Genomic DNA, 13216 nt, shown 5'->3' with positions numbered 1-13216 from the left:
AATCATTTACTTTTGTATTTATGTACTCTGAATGAGTAGAAAATTATCTACCACCCTTGTAGTGACAGGAAGTTAAAACCTGCTTCTCTGAAGTTGTCACTACTCGGGTGAGCACTAGTGTGATCTTGGACAAAATCAATGGCCATGCTTATGTTTTAGTGCTAAGGAAGAAACTTTTCTTTTGTTTGATTTAAAAAAAAAAAAAAGGTTGTTTTAGCTTTTCATACACAATCTTGACTTTGATAAGTAGCTTGTAACCTCTTCCAAGTATGTGTGAAGTAACTGGATTTTCTCCAGTGCCCCATGCCTAAGAAGTGGAAGAGATTTTTAACTGGTGATATATTATTGATTGAAGGATCTACATTTGGGAGAGGGGGGTTGGGGGTGTGTGTGTGTGTGTAAAGAGCAGTTTGTTTCCTGACTCCCAGTAGGTACCTCACAGTGACATCACGGTAACAAAATCAGATAATTGTGGAACTCGAGGCTATCCCTTAGGTGTCTCTCAAATTAAATTGTTTTAGGTGTGAAGGCCTTCAAATTCCTAAGGAACGTAGTTCATTGTTGGCTCCCATGACACCAATTAGGGGATTAAATCAAGAATTGGCCAAGAATCTTAATGGGAGATTTAGTAACTCTTAGAGATCTAATAGAAAAAGTATATTAATATTCCAGCTCCCCAAAACTACTCTTAGAGAGTCCATCAGGGAAGGCTCGACTTTGCTAGGCTGGCTGGCAGTGGTTCGCTCATTCGCTCTCTCCTCGCTTCAGGCTGTGGAACCATAAGTAAGGTGTGTGTTGTTGTTGTTGTTGTTGTTTTTTAATCAATAATACTTATGTTTCAAGGCTTAGCTTCAGGAATCTCTCTCAGATACTTTCTGTGAAACCCACCCTGACCCTTTCATTTTTGTGTGTTACCACCATACTTTGCCATTGCTTCCAACACTGTTATAATAATTATTTACAGGTTTGCCTTTGGTTTTCCTTCGACCAGGGGCTCTCTGCTCGGCTCTGGCTGTTTTTGAATTTGCAGCACCTGGCACTTAACAGGTGGTCAGTAAGGAACTAATGGAGCATCTGCTATGTACCTGTCATTACATGAGGCACTCTGAGATCTTAAAATAAGTGAGTTTTTAGTGGATAACCCTTTCTCATTTTTAAAAGGGTAGGAGGGCTGCTTCAGTGAGTCAGTACATGGTGCTCTATGAATTGTTTTTCATTGGGCTGTACAGAAATGTACTTGGGTCTTAAAGAGCACAATTTTTCTGAAGCGCCCAGCACAGAAGAGTGAGGCTGGCTCTTCAACATATGGAGGAAAAGGAATTCTTACCCTCTTTGCAGAGGCAGCTTTGAAATAGGCTCCAGCAGCAGCAGGCTGACCCCATCTGAAATTGTCAACCCACCATCGTTGAGTTTCCATATGGAAATTTGTCTTTGCTTAACACAGCCTAGGAATTACTCAGGTGGATCTCTTTGCATGCAGGGAAACTTCAGAACTAGATGCCTTCATCTGAAAGGCAAGGAGCCAGGGGTGAATGCAGTGGAGGCCTTGTCCCAGAGTCCAGAGGAGGAGCTGTTTCACGTGCTTATTTATTTCTAGGCCCCTTCCTTTGAAGAAATAGGAAGAATTTGAAATGGAAAGGCCACAGGTATGCCCAGTAAATTTGTGGCCTATAGTTTGGTTCTCAAAGGAGACAGCATCTGTTCTTTTGGCTAATTTTTTATTTCATTTTAGTTCTCATATTGTATATCTACATTTTGCTTATTTCGTTACCTTACACCTGCTTTTTAAACACCAGATCAGTGGAAGAAAGGATATGAGGTTTGGCAAAGGAAGAGAGCAGATAAAATAACTTGTATTTGTAAAAAGGACTATACCTTGTTATGGGCTATGATATTTTCACATTTTACATGGTAAGGACACCAGAAGCACTGTGTTGCAGTGGGTCAGAGCAGGGACTTTAGGTAATTTCTGATCATACTTGTGCAGAATTTAGCCTGTTATATCCTATGTACTGTAGCCTTTTTATAAGTTACGAAAATTGAACCAATGTGATGCATTGTTTCCCTGAAAAATATTTCATGGCTTTTATTTGAATTCAATTATAACCACAAATGGATACTTTTATCAGTGTGACATTTCATGCTAATTTTTATACCTTTTGTTCCTAGAATACTTTTACTTTTTAAAAGAATGTTATTCAAAGCATCCCAAGAAAGAAAGCTCGGACAGATACTACCACCCATGCCTGATTAAGGAAACAGAGAAATTGCAACTAACCTGAAATAGAATAGTTACCCAGTTCCTGGTGACCCAGAACTCTTAGCCATAGTGTCTCACTTCTCTAGGTTTATTCTTTTCTCCTCTCTGAACTGCTTGTTTTGAGTCAAATAGGTTAGCTCTTCCCAGGGAAGGTCTCAGCTTAGAACTGGCACTAATTTGAAAAAGTTTTGGTTTAGTTTGGGGTGGGAACAGGGAATCACCTGTTTTCTCTCTTGTAAAAAATAAAATAAAATAATAAGCTATAAGAAAAAAGACAACTAGTCTGCTCTGGTTGTAAAGAGAGGCCAACAGCAGTAACAACATAAAAAGCAAATTAATTAGAGAAATACTTCTAGTGCTTAAAAGGCACCTTTCACAGTAGTTGCCTTGGGGCACAAGTACAAAGTTAAAAACTTTCATTAGAAACCTAAAAACATCAGCAACCCCCCCCCCCCCCCCCAAAAGACAGCCAGCAGCATTAGGTCATATTAGAACATTAAACTTATAAAGGAAACTACTTTAAGTAGTTCCTTCTGATTTGTCCATCCTCAGTAATTAAAGGGCTCCGTTGTGTTAGGAATAACATGGGGGGAATGAATTCACGCCCTGCCAGAGGAGGGCAGGCCAGGATCTCTTTAATTGAGAGCTATCAAATCCAAAGTGTCATAAGGTCCTGTCAGTCTCTCTCTTCATAGTTTCTCAAGTTCATTCCCACAGCTGCTGTTCTACTCCAAGCCCTCTAAGGAAGTCTAGTCTGAGTTCCTAGAGATGGAACTTTGAGGTGAAGCCAGCCCCCCTCCTGCCTCTCTCCTCTCTCTCTCTCCTCTCTTCCTCTCCTCCTTCCCTCCAGGTGCTTTCCCAGACATGGCCTCATTTCTAAATACAGCTAGACTGTGAAGCAAGTAGTATTCCCTTGTTACACATGAGGGGAGCTGAGAGGTTAGAGTGACTTGCCCCAGGTCATAGCTATTAAGTGGCGGATTTAATTCGAAACCAGGTCATCTTATTCCCAGCCCCGCGCCCTTTCCACCTTGCCCTAGCTGTGCCTGCCGTCCTCACTGCCGCGATCTTTTGCAGAGGAAGAGAGGATGTTCGAGGTCATCTTCCAACCTAGATTTTAGGGTTTTATAAGACCAGGATCAATAGTTGGAGCTGTCCCTTGACAGGGTACACTGGCCACTCTGCAGTTCACCAGCCATAATTCTGAGTTATGTTTCTGGCTTACTTTCAAGAGACACAGCAGTCACCCAGTATATGGTTATTGAGCACCTGTTCTGTGCTGGGCACTGGGGTACAGGGCTGAACAAGATAGCGCGGCGCTTTTCACAGAACTTACGTGCGCTCCTCTCTGCGCCTCTGCGTGAGAGCCAGCAGTGCTGATAGAGCTCCGCAGACATGGCAGAGACATCTCACAGCATGCTAATTCAGGGCACATACAGAGGGGAGTGTAGAGATGGAGGACAAAGTGCTGCTGGCTACAAATGGTGGGCTGGCTGCAAAGGACCTCATCCCCCATCGTGCTGGAACCACAGCTCCGCTCTGCTCTGGGGCAGGCCTAGGGGATCTCGTATTTGAAGGAGACTGTTTTTCTTGATCGGGCACAAAGGATGATTGTGTTTCCTCCTTTGGCAGTTGTAAATAGGGGATGAAGTTGGCAAAGGGTGGAACAGCACTTCTCTGCACCCCCACTCCCCCCCCAATCTTAAATACTTAAATATATTACTGGTTAGTAATCCATGAAACATACAATGATAGAAAAAATTCCTCTCTCTGTCAGATTTTCTTTGTTGCTTTTATATCCCAGTGATCATCTCATTTAGGATAAAAGTGAGTATGCAAACACAGCTTATACCATTAGGATAGTTAAGCTCTGTCTCGACAGAATGAAGGACTATGCAATTCGAAAGGACAGTAGCTCCACCCTCATTATAGAAGAAAATGAGTCCTAGGGAGAAGTTAGGTGACTCTGCCTGAGCCTCCTGAATCCCAGAGCAGATAGGAGAGGAGGAAATTACTGAGATTTTTTTTTTCTGTTCAGTATTATCATCCTTTTGGTCAACAGAAAAATGTGCTCATGTAAAGGTGATAGGTACATTGTCAGCTTTAGTTTTGAGTGACAAAGTTTGTTTTCACTTTTTTTTTAAACAAAGACTGTTATTTTTTTTTATTTATTTTTAAACTCTCCTAAATATTTATTCTTATCTTTTAAAAAATTTTATTTTATTGTTGACAGTTTTCACTTTTGGGGGCCTACTTTCAAAGATTTTTTAATTGGAGATGTGAGACTGCATTGGGTTTGCTAACCAAATGCCCTTGTAAACCAGAGACTCACTGTTTCCCTCTTCTCTCTAAAACTAACTAACTAACTAACTAACTAACTAACTGGGAAAAAATGGGCATAAGCAACATGTCAAGTTTATTGCTTTAAAAAGAAATAAAAAATCCTTGAAATTTTCTACCATGACTGATGAAACAAATCTTGAAGTCAACACATTAGACTTTTTTCATTTTTGTTCCAGCCAGTTTTCTCCTGGCAAATAGAAGAATTTAATAAGAAAGGAACCCAGGGTTCCAAAACAAATAGGGTCTAAGTCCAAGACATCTAAAGCTTGTGTGGAATCCCTCCGGCATTTATCCCACTGGGCCCTGGGGAAGGGAGGAGACAAAAGTCCATATCCCTATTCTAGTCAGCATTGGTTCAATTAAAGGTGAATCTGTCTGTCAAACTATTTATAGCATGTTTATAGCATAGTGGAAAAACAAAAGACTATAGGTTTTAAAGCCTGGCCTTTATGCACAGATAGTAAAGGCTGTTTTGTTTTAAAGGGTAGATTCCTTAACATACTCTACAGCAATTGACATAAGTTTAATCCATGACATTTTATCAAGTGATGATTTTTATCATATTTATTATTAACAACTTGTGTTTAATGTTGAGAAATCAATGAAATGTCAGCCGTTAGGATGAAGATGCCATTTGTATTTAGATGGGTATAGAGGGGCCTCAAGATAAGATATTGTCTTTGAATGTAAAACTTTTTTCATTTTAAAGGCTTGTAAGATTGGGTTTCATTGGCTTTTCCAAGGAATTTCAGCCAGGTAGGATATGACTAATAGAGTTTCCAGTATAATTTTATAAATTTTAATTTTTGGTGTATAATTGTATATTACCATTTACTCTAATACCTATTCCTCCATGAGTTTTGAATTAAGGTACCATTCTTTGTTTTAAGGATATGAATCCTATGCCATTTTTTCTTTTTGGTACTATCTCACAGGTGACTGCTATAACTAATGTTTGCATAGTAAAGAAGGAACATGTGGGTGAGGCCTGCTGAAGTCTATGAGGGACCTTTGCTAGATGACACATTTGACTCTGGGAAATAGTTATCAAAGTATAGTTTCTGTTTCAGGGACTGTGCATAAGTATTTCTCTGATTTGAGTTTAGCTTATTTAGAAAACAAATCCACCAACTTGCCTCTTCTCTAGATACACATGTAGGGATGATTGCACCAAATCAAAAGAATGTATCTCTCAAACACTAGTTCCCTTTCCCTGTTTTGGAAGCTTTATTTATCATAAGGCATTTTATCCAGATATGTCTTCCCAAATAGAAACATTAATGTTAGGACAGTCGCTTCCTAACTGTTTCTGGATCAAATAACTTTGGAATAATTGGAAGGGAAAATTTAAGTAGCATTCTCATATTTCATATTTAGGAAAATATGCCTTAATGAAATGTGTAGTTCGTTTTAGGGGGACAGTTTTGTTGCTAACCGAAATAACACCGTGACTGACAGTTTTACTGTATGCCACCCTCAACCCATTAAAGTAAAATATCTGTATTTTGGAGGATGACTTAACTTTGGTAGGGCAATAACCCTTATGTTTAAAGTATGGCAAATTCCTGGAAAAGGTTAGTAATGTATATCAAAATAATGCAAGTCAAATATGATTTTTTTTCCATAAAACCAATGTAAAAATTGGGAGCTTCATTCCTGACCCAAGGTCCTGGGCCAGTTTTGTTTTTTTAAAACAAATGAGCTAAGCACCATAGTTAATCAGCATGACTCATTTCAATACAGCAGCGTAATAGTGGCAAGCTTTATGAAACTGTTTAATATATGTTAACATAGTCTTATTTTTCTTAACTGAAGGTGATTTGTGCCTTATTTTTAATGCAACAGGTCAGAATTTGAAATTGTACCATATAGTTAATAAAATTCAGGATGGCTTCCAGGAAGGGAGACTTGATGGATATCTTTGTGAAAATTTGTTAAGACTTAGGGGCATGGGATGTGCCTTTTTAAGGTAAATTGTTGAGGGATATCTGTTTAGCTGATATCCCTCTTTTACATTATAAAAATTTACTGTAGAAAGCATAGCCATTAACAACCAAGTGCTTGGCATTTCTGCTGTGCTTAAATTTTTGCTTTCTAGACTGTGTTCCCATCAGCACAAAAGAACTTCACCTTGAGCCTTAAGGTTGTATAAATCATACTGACCTTTAAAATGCATGAATCAACTCTTAAGGCAATGGATTTTTCATTCTTTCTTTTCTCTTGCCATTGCTTTATAATGTCAAGTAGCTTCAAAGCGTTGACTTGTTGAGTGGTCAGTATAATAAGCTCATAGTCCTATGGTGAATTCATAGAATCAATTTCATCTAGTTCAGCCATGAGTCTTGGATATTGACTTATGACAATAAAGTCCTTCATTGGTTAGAACACCATTCTTTGCACCAATCAACCATTTAAAAATATGCAAAAAGTACTGATGAGATTTGGAATAGAAATATTTAGAACATATTCTTGTAAGTAAGTATGTTTATTTAAAGTGCTTTCCATGGATATTGCCTTCAGAAACAGTTTACAAGCCATGGATGACAATTGCTGTAACTAAATTATAGTCATAGGACATTTCATGGCTTTCTTTCTCCTCTTTGATCAAACTGTTTGTAGGGCACTATATTCTTGAGCTAACAGCTAGATCAGAGAAGGGGGCTGTGCACTGAATGAAATCAAATTAGGATGGGACAGAAGCTAAGATGTGTTCAAGTTGTCTACTGAATGAAGGCAGAGGCTTTTTGGGGTAGACTGAGGCTTGAAGTGTATGGGTGAGGGGATTCATGTACAGAGGCAGACTGACAAGATAAGATAGGTCCATTTATAAACAATACCCTGCAAGTAATTGAATTAGTGTAATGAAAATTAATTGTGGGTCAGCTAGTCATTGAAAATGAAAGTATTTGCAGCTACATTTGGACATTCATTTCTACCCCAACTTAATTTTCAGGGTGTACTAGTCTTCTAAATTTAGCTAGCATTTAGATGATAACAGATGCAAACTCCTCACAACTACTCTAAACCCCTTCCTCTGATATACTCAGCTCACTTACTTAAGTAGGTTACTATAAAAGTTTCTGTGTGGTTTTAAACTGAAGTTACTGGAGAATCTTTTGTTCCCAATCAACCCAATAATTAAAAGAGTTATAGAAATAATGTTGTGGTCCTCAGAAATGATATATCGCAATTTTAGAAGCCAAGAGACAGAAAAAGATATTCCCAGCCGACACTTGCAAATGAGAAGCAGCTGCAGCAAGGTCAGAGTCCCTGGGCGTCAAGGGGCTGGCTATTTTATCATCAGTTAAGGGAGTCCACTTTATTCCGTGTCTCTAGGCATTTGGCACTTCTTTTGGGCATTATCTCTAGCCTTCTAGGAACAGACATCCACCAAGAGTGTGGTATAATAAATTCTATTTGTGCAATGACTAGAAAGTACAGTAGTAATCTGCAAATTGCATAACCTGCCACTTGCACAATAATTATTTATGTATTGTGCTTCGTTGTTGTACATGGGCCAGGCTTTGAATCTGTTACTGTTAAATACCCTGCAACTACTTGGCTCTTTGAGTTTATTAATTAGCACAATTAGGATTTTTGTTGTCTTTTGCCTTTTTCTTTTTTTTTAATTTTTAGGATTCTCATTTTTGTAGCAGTGACATTATGGGATTACTCTGTTCTTGACATTACTTATGGTAAAAGTTTTCATATTATCTGGTGGGTTAAACTTGAATTTTAGACCCAGTCCTAGTCCTTACTAACCAATGAAAAGCAACTGTTGTTTAGCCTCTGATCCTTCGAAAATTTCTTCTATGGCCATGTTGGTGTTTTCCTGGGAGGGACTGCTTGAGCAGTACACAGACACGCCTCTGGCGTTATTATCACATTAAGAATCGAGCTTGCTTACTCTTGAAGATTTTGTTTTGTTGTTCTTTCTGTTTCTTTTTTTAAAAATTACAGTTGGTGAAACTGAATGTTGTGACAATTTTTGGATTATTAAAATAGTGTTAGAGAAGGAAATTTTAGGGGATGACTGTACACAATCCATTGGTCCTTTAAAAAATAATGATGTTTTAGAAAGTGATATTATTTGTGGGATAAAGGAAGGAACCCCAGTGGGTAGAGGCAAAAACAGCTGTGTAACTGAATCAGTGAGAAAAAGTGATTCACAGAAAGAGCATCTTTGCTTGGACAAGGGTGAGTGTCTGAGAGAATCTCCAGAGCAGTGGCTCTCTCCTTTGAGGAGGCATTAGAATCTTCTGGAAGTCTTGCGACCACACATCCTACTGGCCTACCCCAGAGTTTCTGATTCAAGTGGTTTGGGGTGGGGACTCAGAATTGTCATTTCTTATAAGTTTCCCAGGTGATGCTGATCTTGCTGATCTAGGGACCACTACTCTAATGTAATGAAACCAATGCGGTCTTAGCTGAGATTTTTCTTTTTAAGTATAGTATTAGTAACTGCAGAGAATGGAAAGAATTGAAGTTTGTTAGTGAGGGTGACTGACTGACTCTTGACTGACTAAAAGAGTACTGAGTTGTAATCAAATTGCTGAACTAATATGATCAAGGAAATGATGTGGTTTAGAACAATATATTTCTAAATTTGGTTTGCTTGGTATTTGGATTACAGCTTATAGCTTATAAAAGCTTTTTTTTTTTTTAAAAAAAGTAAAAATAAAAACAAGAACAGCTGTCTTAAAAACATTCATGTGCTTATGTGTATGGTTGGTTTAAACCATCCTGAAGTTTGTTCTATCCAGAATGATCAACTATTGCTACTAGAGACTTGGCACTTCATTTGTTTAATGCTGCAACCTGGGGATGGGGAATGAAGGTTTACCTGAAATTCTTAATTGGGATCTAAAGTGCTTGGATAGAAAATACCTGTGATTTTTTTTTTAAGTAAGTCCCTATTTTATTCATGCTTACATTCTTAGTCCTGGTGTATAATACATGTGCAGAGCTTGTGAAAGGAGTAAATAAATGACCAGTAACACACTTGTTGGAAATAATTAGGTAGTGGTGGCGAGTGGTGGGAACCATCCCAGAAAATTCACCCACCCCAAGAAATCAACTGGTGACTTGAAAAATGTGCATATTGGCTTATTAAAATAGGTTTTGTTATTTCAACAAATTTATGACAAATGAAAACTCTAATAGGATGAAATAATATTGGGGTTTTTAATAGCAGTACAAATCTCTAGAAACACATATATTGATAGCCACAACACATTATCTAAATGAAGCCAGGACTAAAGAATGGAGAGGGAACAAAAGCATTAAATTCATAAAATGTGAAGTTCAAGTAAACCATATTTATAAAATAATTAAACTTCTAAATTTATTGATTTTATCTTAATAGTTTAGCAGAATCATGTTATCCTAATCTTATTTTTTAGAGGTCCTCATTTTCCTTGCTACATTGTTGGTGGGGGCATAATATCCACATCCTAATAGAGTCCCATACCCATAAAATGGTGGGAACTGTTCTTAGGACAGAGACTATGTTTGAATATCTCTAACACCTAACTCTTGGTTAGTCAGAAATTTTGGCTAAATGGTACCTTCTCTTTGACCCCATTTAGGGGAGTATGTATAACTCTTGGCAAAATAGTCATGTGATACGATTAATGTTTGGTGGGAATTCAGCAGTTACAAAATGATTTTCTCATAACATACCTAATATATTACATTGGATCTGCACAGTGATGCTTTTAATTATTTTATGGATAGAAGAATCTGAGGTAGAAAGGAATTATGTAACTTGCCTAAAGTTTGTTACTCCAGCTAGGAGATTTCAGAGCTGGGCAGTGGATTTACTGGCTCTAAATCTGGTTTCTCTGTAAAATTCAACTATCAATGTATTGTGTTTTTTTATATAGGTAGGAAAAGTAGATAGTGGAAGGTACAACAGGTGGGAGACCTTTATTTCATTTCTCCTTGACTTTCCAACCATTTTCAATTTCAGAAACCTTACTCTTCCCTGAATTTCTCTTGAATTGGTTCAGCATCACATTACTGTTTTAAGCATTTTCCTTTTCTTTTTTAATCCTCACCTGAGGATGTTTTTTTCATTGCTCTTTAGTGAGAGTGGAAGGGGGGAGAGAGAGGGAGAGAGAAACATCAATGTCTCACCCATCACTTGGTTGCCCCTACACTGTCCCTGACCAGCACTGGCACGGAGCCCGCAACCGAGGGACATGCTGATGCTCGAACAACTGAGCCAGGCCGGCTAGGGCTAAGCATTTTTCTTTTATTGTACAAGTAATAATTTTTGTTTTGTAAAATAATAAGATACAAATAAGCAAAAAAGAAGAAAAGGCTTTCTATCCAAGCTTCCAACACAGAGAGCTGGGCATAGAAGCCATTAATAAATATCTATTGATTGAATGCCAGGAATTAGCTCCCTGACCTCTCAGTAAATTGCTTAAGTTGTCATATTCCATCTGTAAAAAGGGGTGGCTGGAAGGGCTCTTATGCTACTTATTTCCTTATGTTATGGATTTATGTGACATCAGCAATCTTTCAGGGACATGGTGAAAGGTGTTAAATAAATCATACCTTTGTTATCTATAGGGAAGAAATTATTTGAAATTTGCCAACTTTAAATATTTTACCGCTCTTTTCATAAGTAGGAAAGAAAATGATTTATTTGATATGTGTTTATTTGGGGGTGGGAGTGTATTTGAGAGCAAATGCATTTATTTATAAATAAATCATCATTATAAAATATTAAAAGCATCTTCCTGTGATATTTCAAGTTCTGTTGTATAGTGTCCACCCTCCATGACCTCAAATTACAGTCAGATGAATTTAGAGCGTATCTACCACAGCTTCTTCATGAAAATAGAGTAAGAAGGAAAGGGAATTAATAGAGTAGGAAAAACTTACTTGATTTCTTGGTAGTCTTTCTGGTTCATTGTGTTTACTCCATGGGTATGGTATGGGCATGTGTGTATTAATCATGTGCTTTAGTTAGTTCATTAGGTGATATCAGTGTCATTGTCCAAAAATGTAACTATTTGGAAGATAAACTAAACTGGATAGTGGGTTTTCAACATTGGATATAACAGCACACAAGGAGAATAATTTTTATAAAACACAAATCTGTCTGTTGCCCTATGATATCTATGATATATATATATATATATTTTTTATATATATGATATGTGTGTGTGTGTGTGTGTGTGTGTGTGTATATATATATATATATATATATAATTTTAAATCCTCACCCAAGGAAATGTTTTAGAGAGAGAAAACATCAATCAGCTGCTTCTCATATGGGGCACCCTGACTGAGTATTGAACCTGCAACCTTTTGGTTATGGGACTACGCTCCAAACAACTGAGCCACCAGGCCAGGGCATCCATTGATAAATTTAAATCAGGCTTCTTTCCAAATGGGATTACAGTGCCTCCATAATGTTTATTATCATGATAAACAGCTTTTCTTTTTCTTATTATTTTAACACTATTTTATACTTTTCAAATTTTCTTATAGCTGAGTTTGTATTTCCATTCTGTAGGCGGTATGTGTACATAGAAATATGTTCATCCACTTAGTTAAGCCCCCTGTTAGCTCTTAGCAAAATTTATGTTTATATTAATATTTGATACTTAATAACTCTAGGATTAATTTTTAAATATGGTATAAGAATAGGATTTTAATGTGTAATTTTGCACTTAAGGCCCCATAGTTTCGTGATAGGAGGGGTTCCGTGTAAATGTTATCCTGAGACTTAGCTTACCTTCATTCAGTTGCATAATTGATCTCGTGGGGCTGACGTAGTGAAAGTTATCATGGTCACACTTTAAGAGGAGAATTTTTCTTCTGATTTCCACGGAATGAGCGAACATTAGCTAGCTCTTCAGGTTAGGGTCTTAATTATTCTCTTGTTTGACCTTTGCCTGTAACATTTGGTTTGAGTTGTGTTCCTCTCTTTGACTTTAAGATTCAGCCACTGGCAGGAGCCTTATTTAATCTTCCTATTGAGCTGTTTCATCTTCTTGAATAGGGCATAAACCTATTCATCAGCCTCCCTCTCACATGGGCATGCTATTCTGGAATACTATTAAGATTGAGTGCACTGTGTCAGGGTGCTCTCTGTTTAAAAAGCAAGGTAATATGTTTCAGTGTGATTAAGAACAAGAGTGTTACAAGCGCAGTGTGTAGTAAAATCATAACACTCAGGGCTTTTTACATAATGTGCTCTGCCTAATGTGCAAACAGTTGACTTAATATTTTACGTTAGCTTTTTAAAAGCATGGTGTTTCTCATAAATGCTGCCAGTATGTTCTGATGTTTCATTCCTTAATACTTGAGTGGATATGCTACTATAACTAAATTATATCAAGTTCCTGAGGGATCAGATTTCGAGTTTGATTTATATATATAAAACAGGGTCTTACTCAGTAGATTGAATCTGACTTCATAATCAGAATGAAAATTTAAAAAAAAATCTAATTTATAGAATTTTTTTGTATGGGGCAGCCTCTATTAAAGACATTTAGTATTCATTTATTTACTGGTCTAATAAAATAAAATTCTCTAAGAAAAAGCCTTTATCAGGAAACATTTAAAAATTCAAGTGTGAGTCAGAATCTTTGT

General features: G+C 37.3%; 1 protein-coding gene across 2 annotated transcripts in view; it reads left to right on the top strand.

The window, feature by feature from the left end:
* MLLT3 (MLLT3 super elongation complex subunit) overlaps window positions 1-13216 on the top strand; it is a 232642-nt gene that overhangs the window by 111769 nt on the left and 107657 nt on the right. The gene's annotated exons all lie outside the window — the stretch shown is intronic.

Source organism: Miniopterus schreibersii, assembly GCF_964146895.1.
Source record: "Miniopterus schreibersii genome assembly, chromosome: 11".
Taxonomy (NCBI): Eukaryota; Metazoa; Chordata; class Mammalia; order Chiroptera; family Miniopteridae; genus Miniopterus; species Miniopterus schreibersii.
Note: the sequence above shows the minus strand (reverse complement) of the source record. Positions and strands in the feature narration are given on the sequence as shown.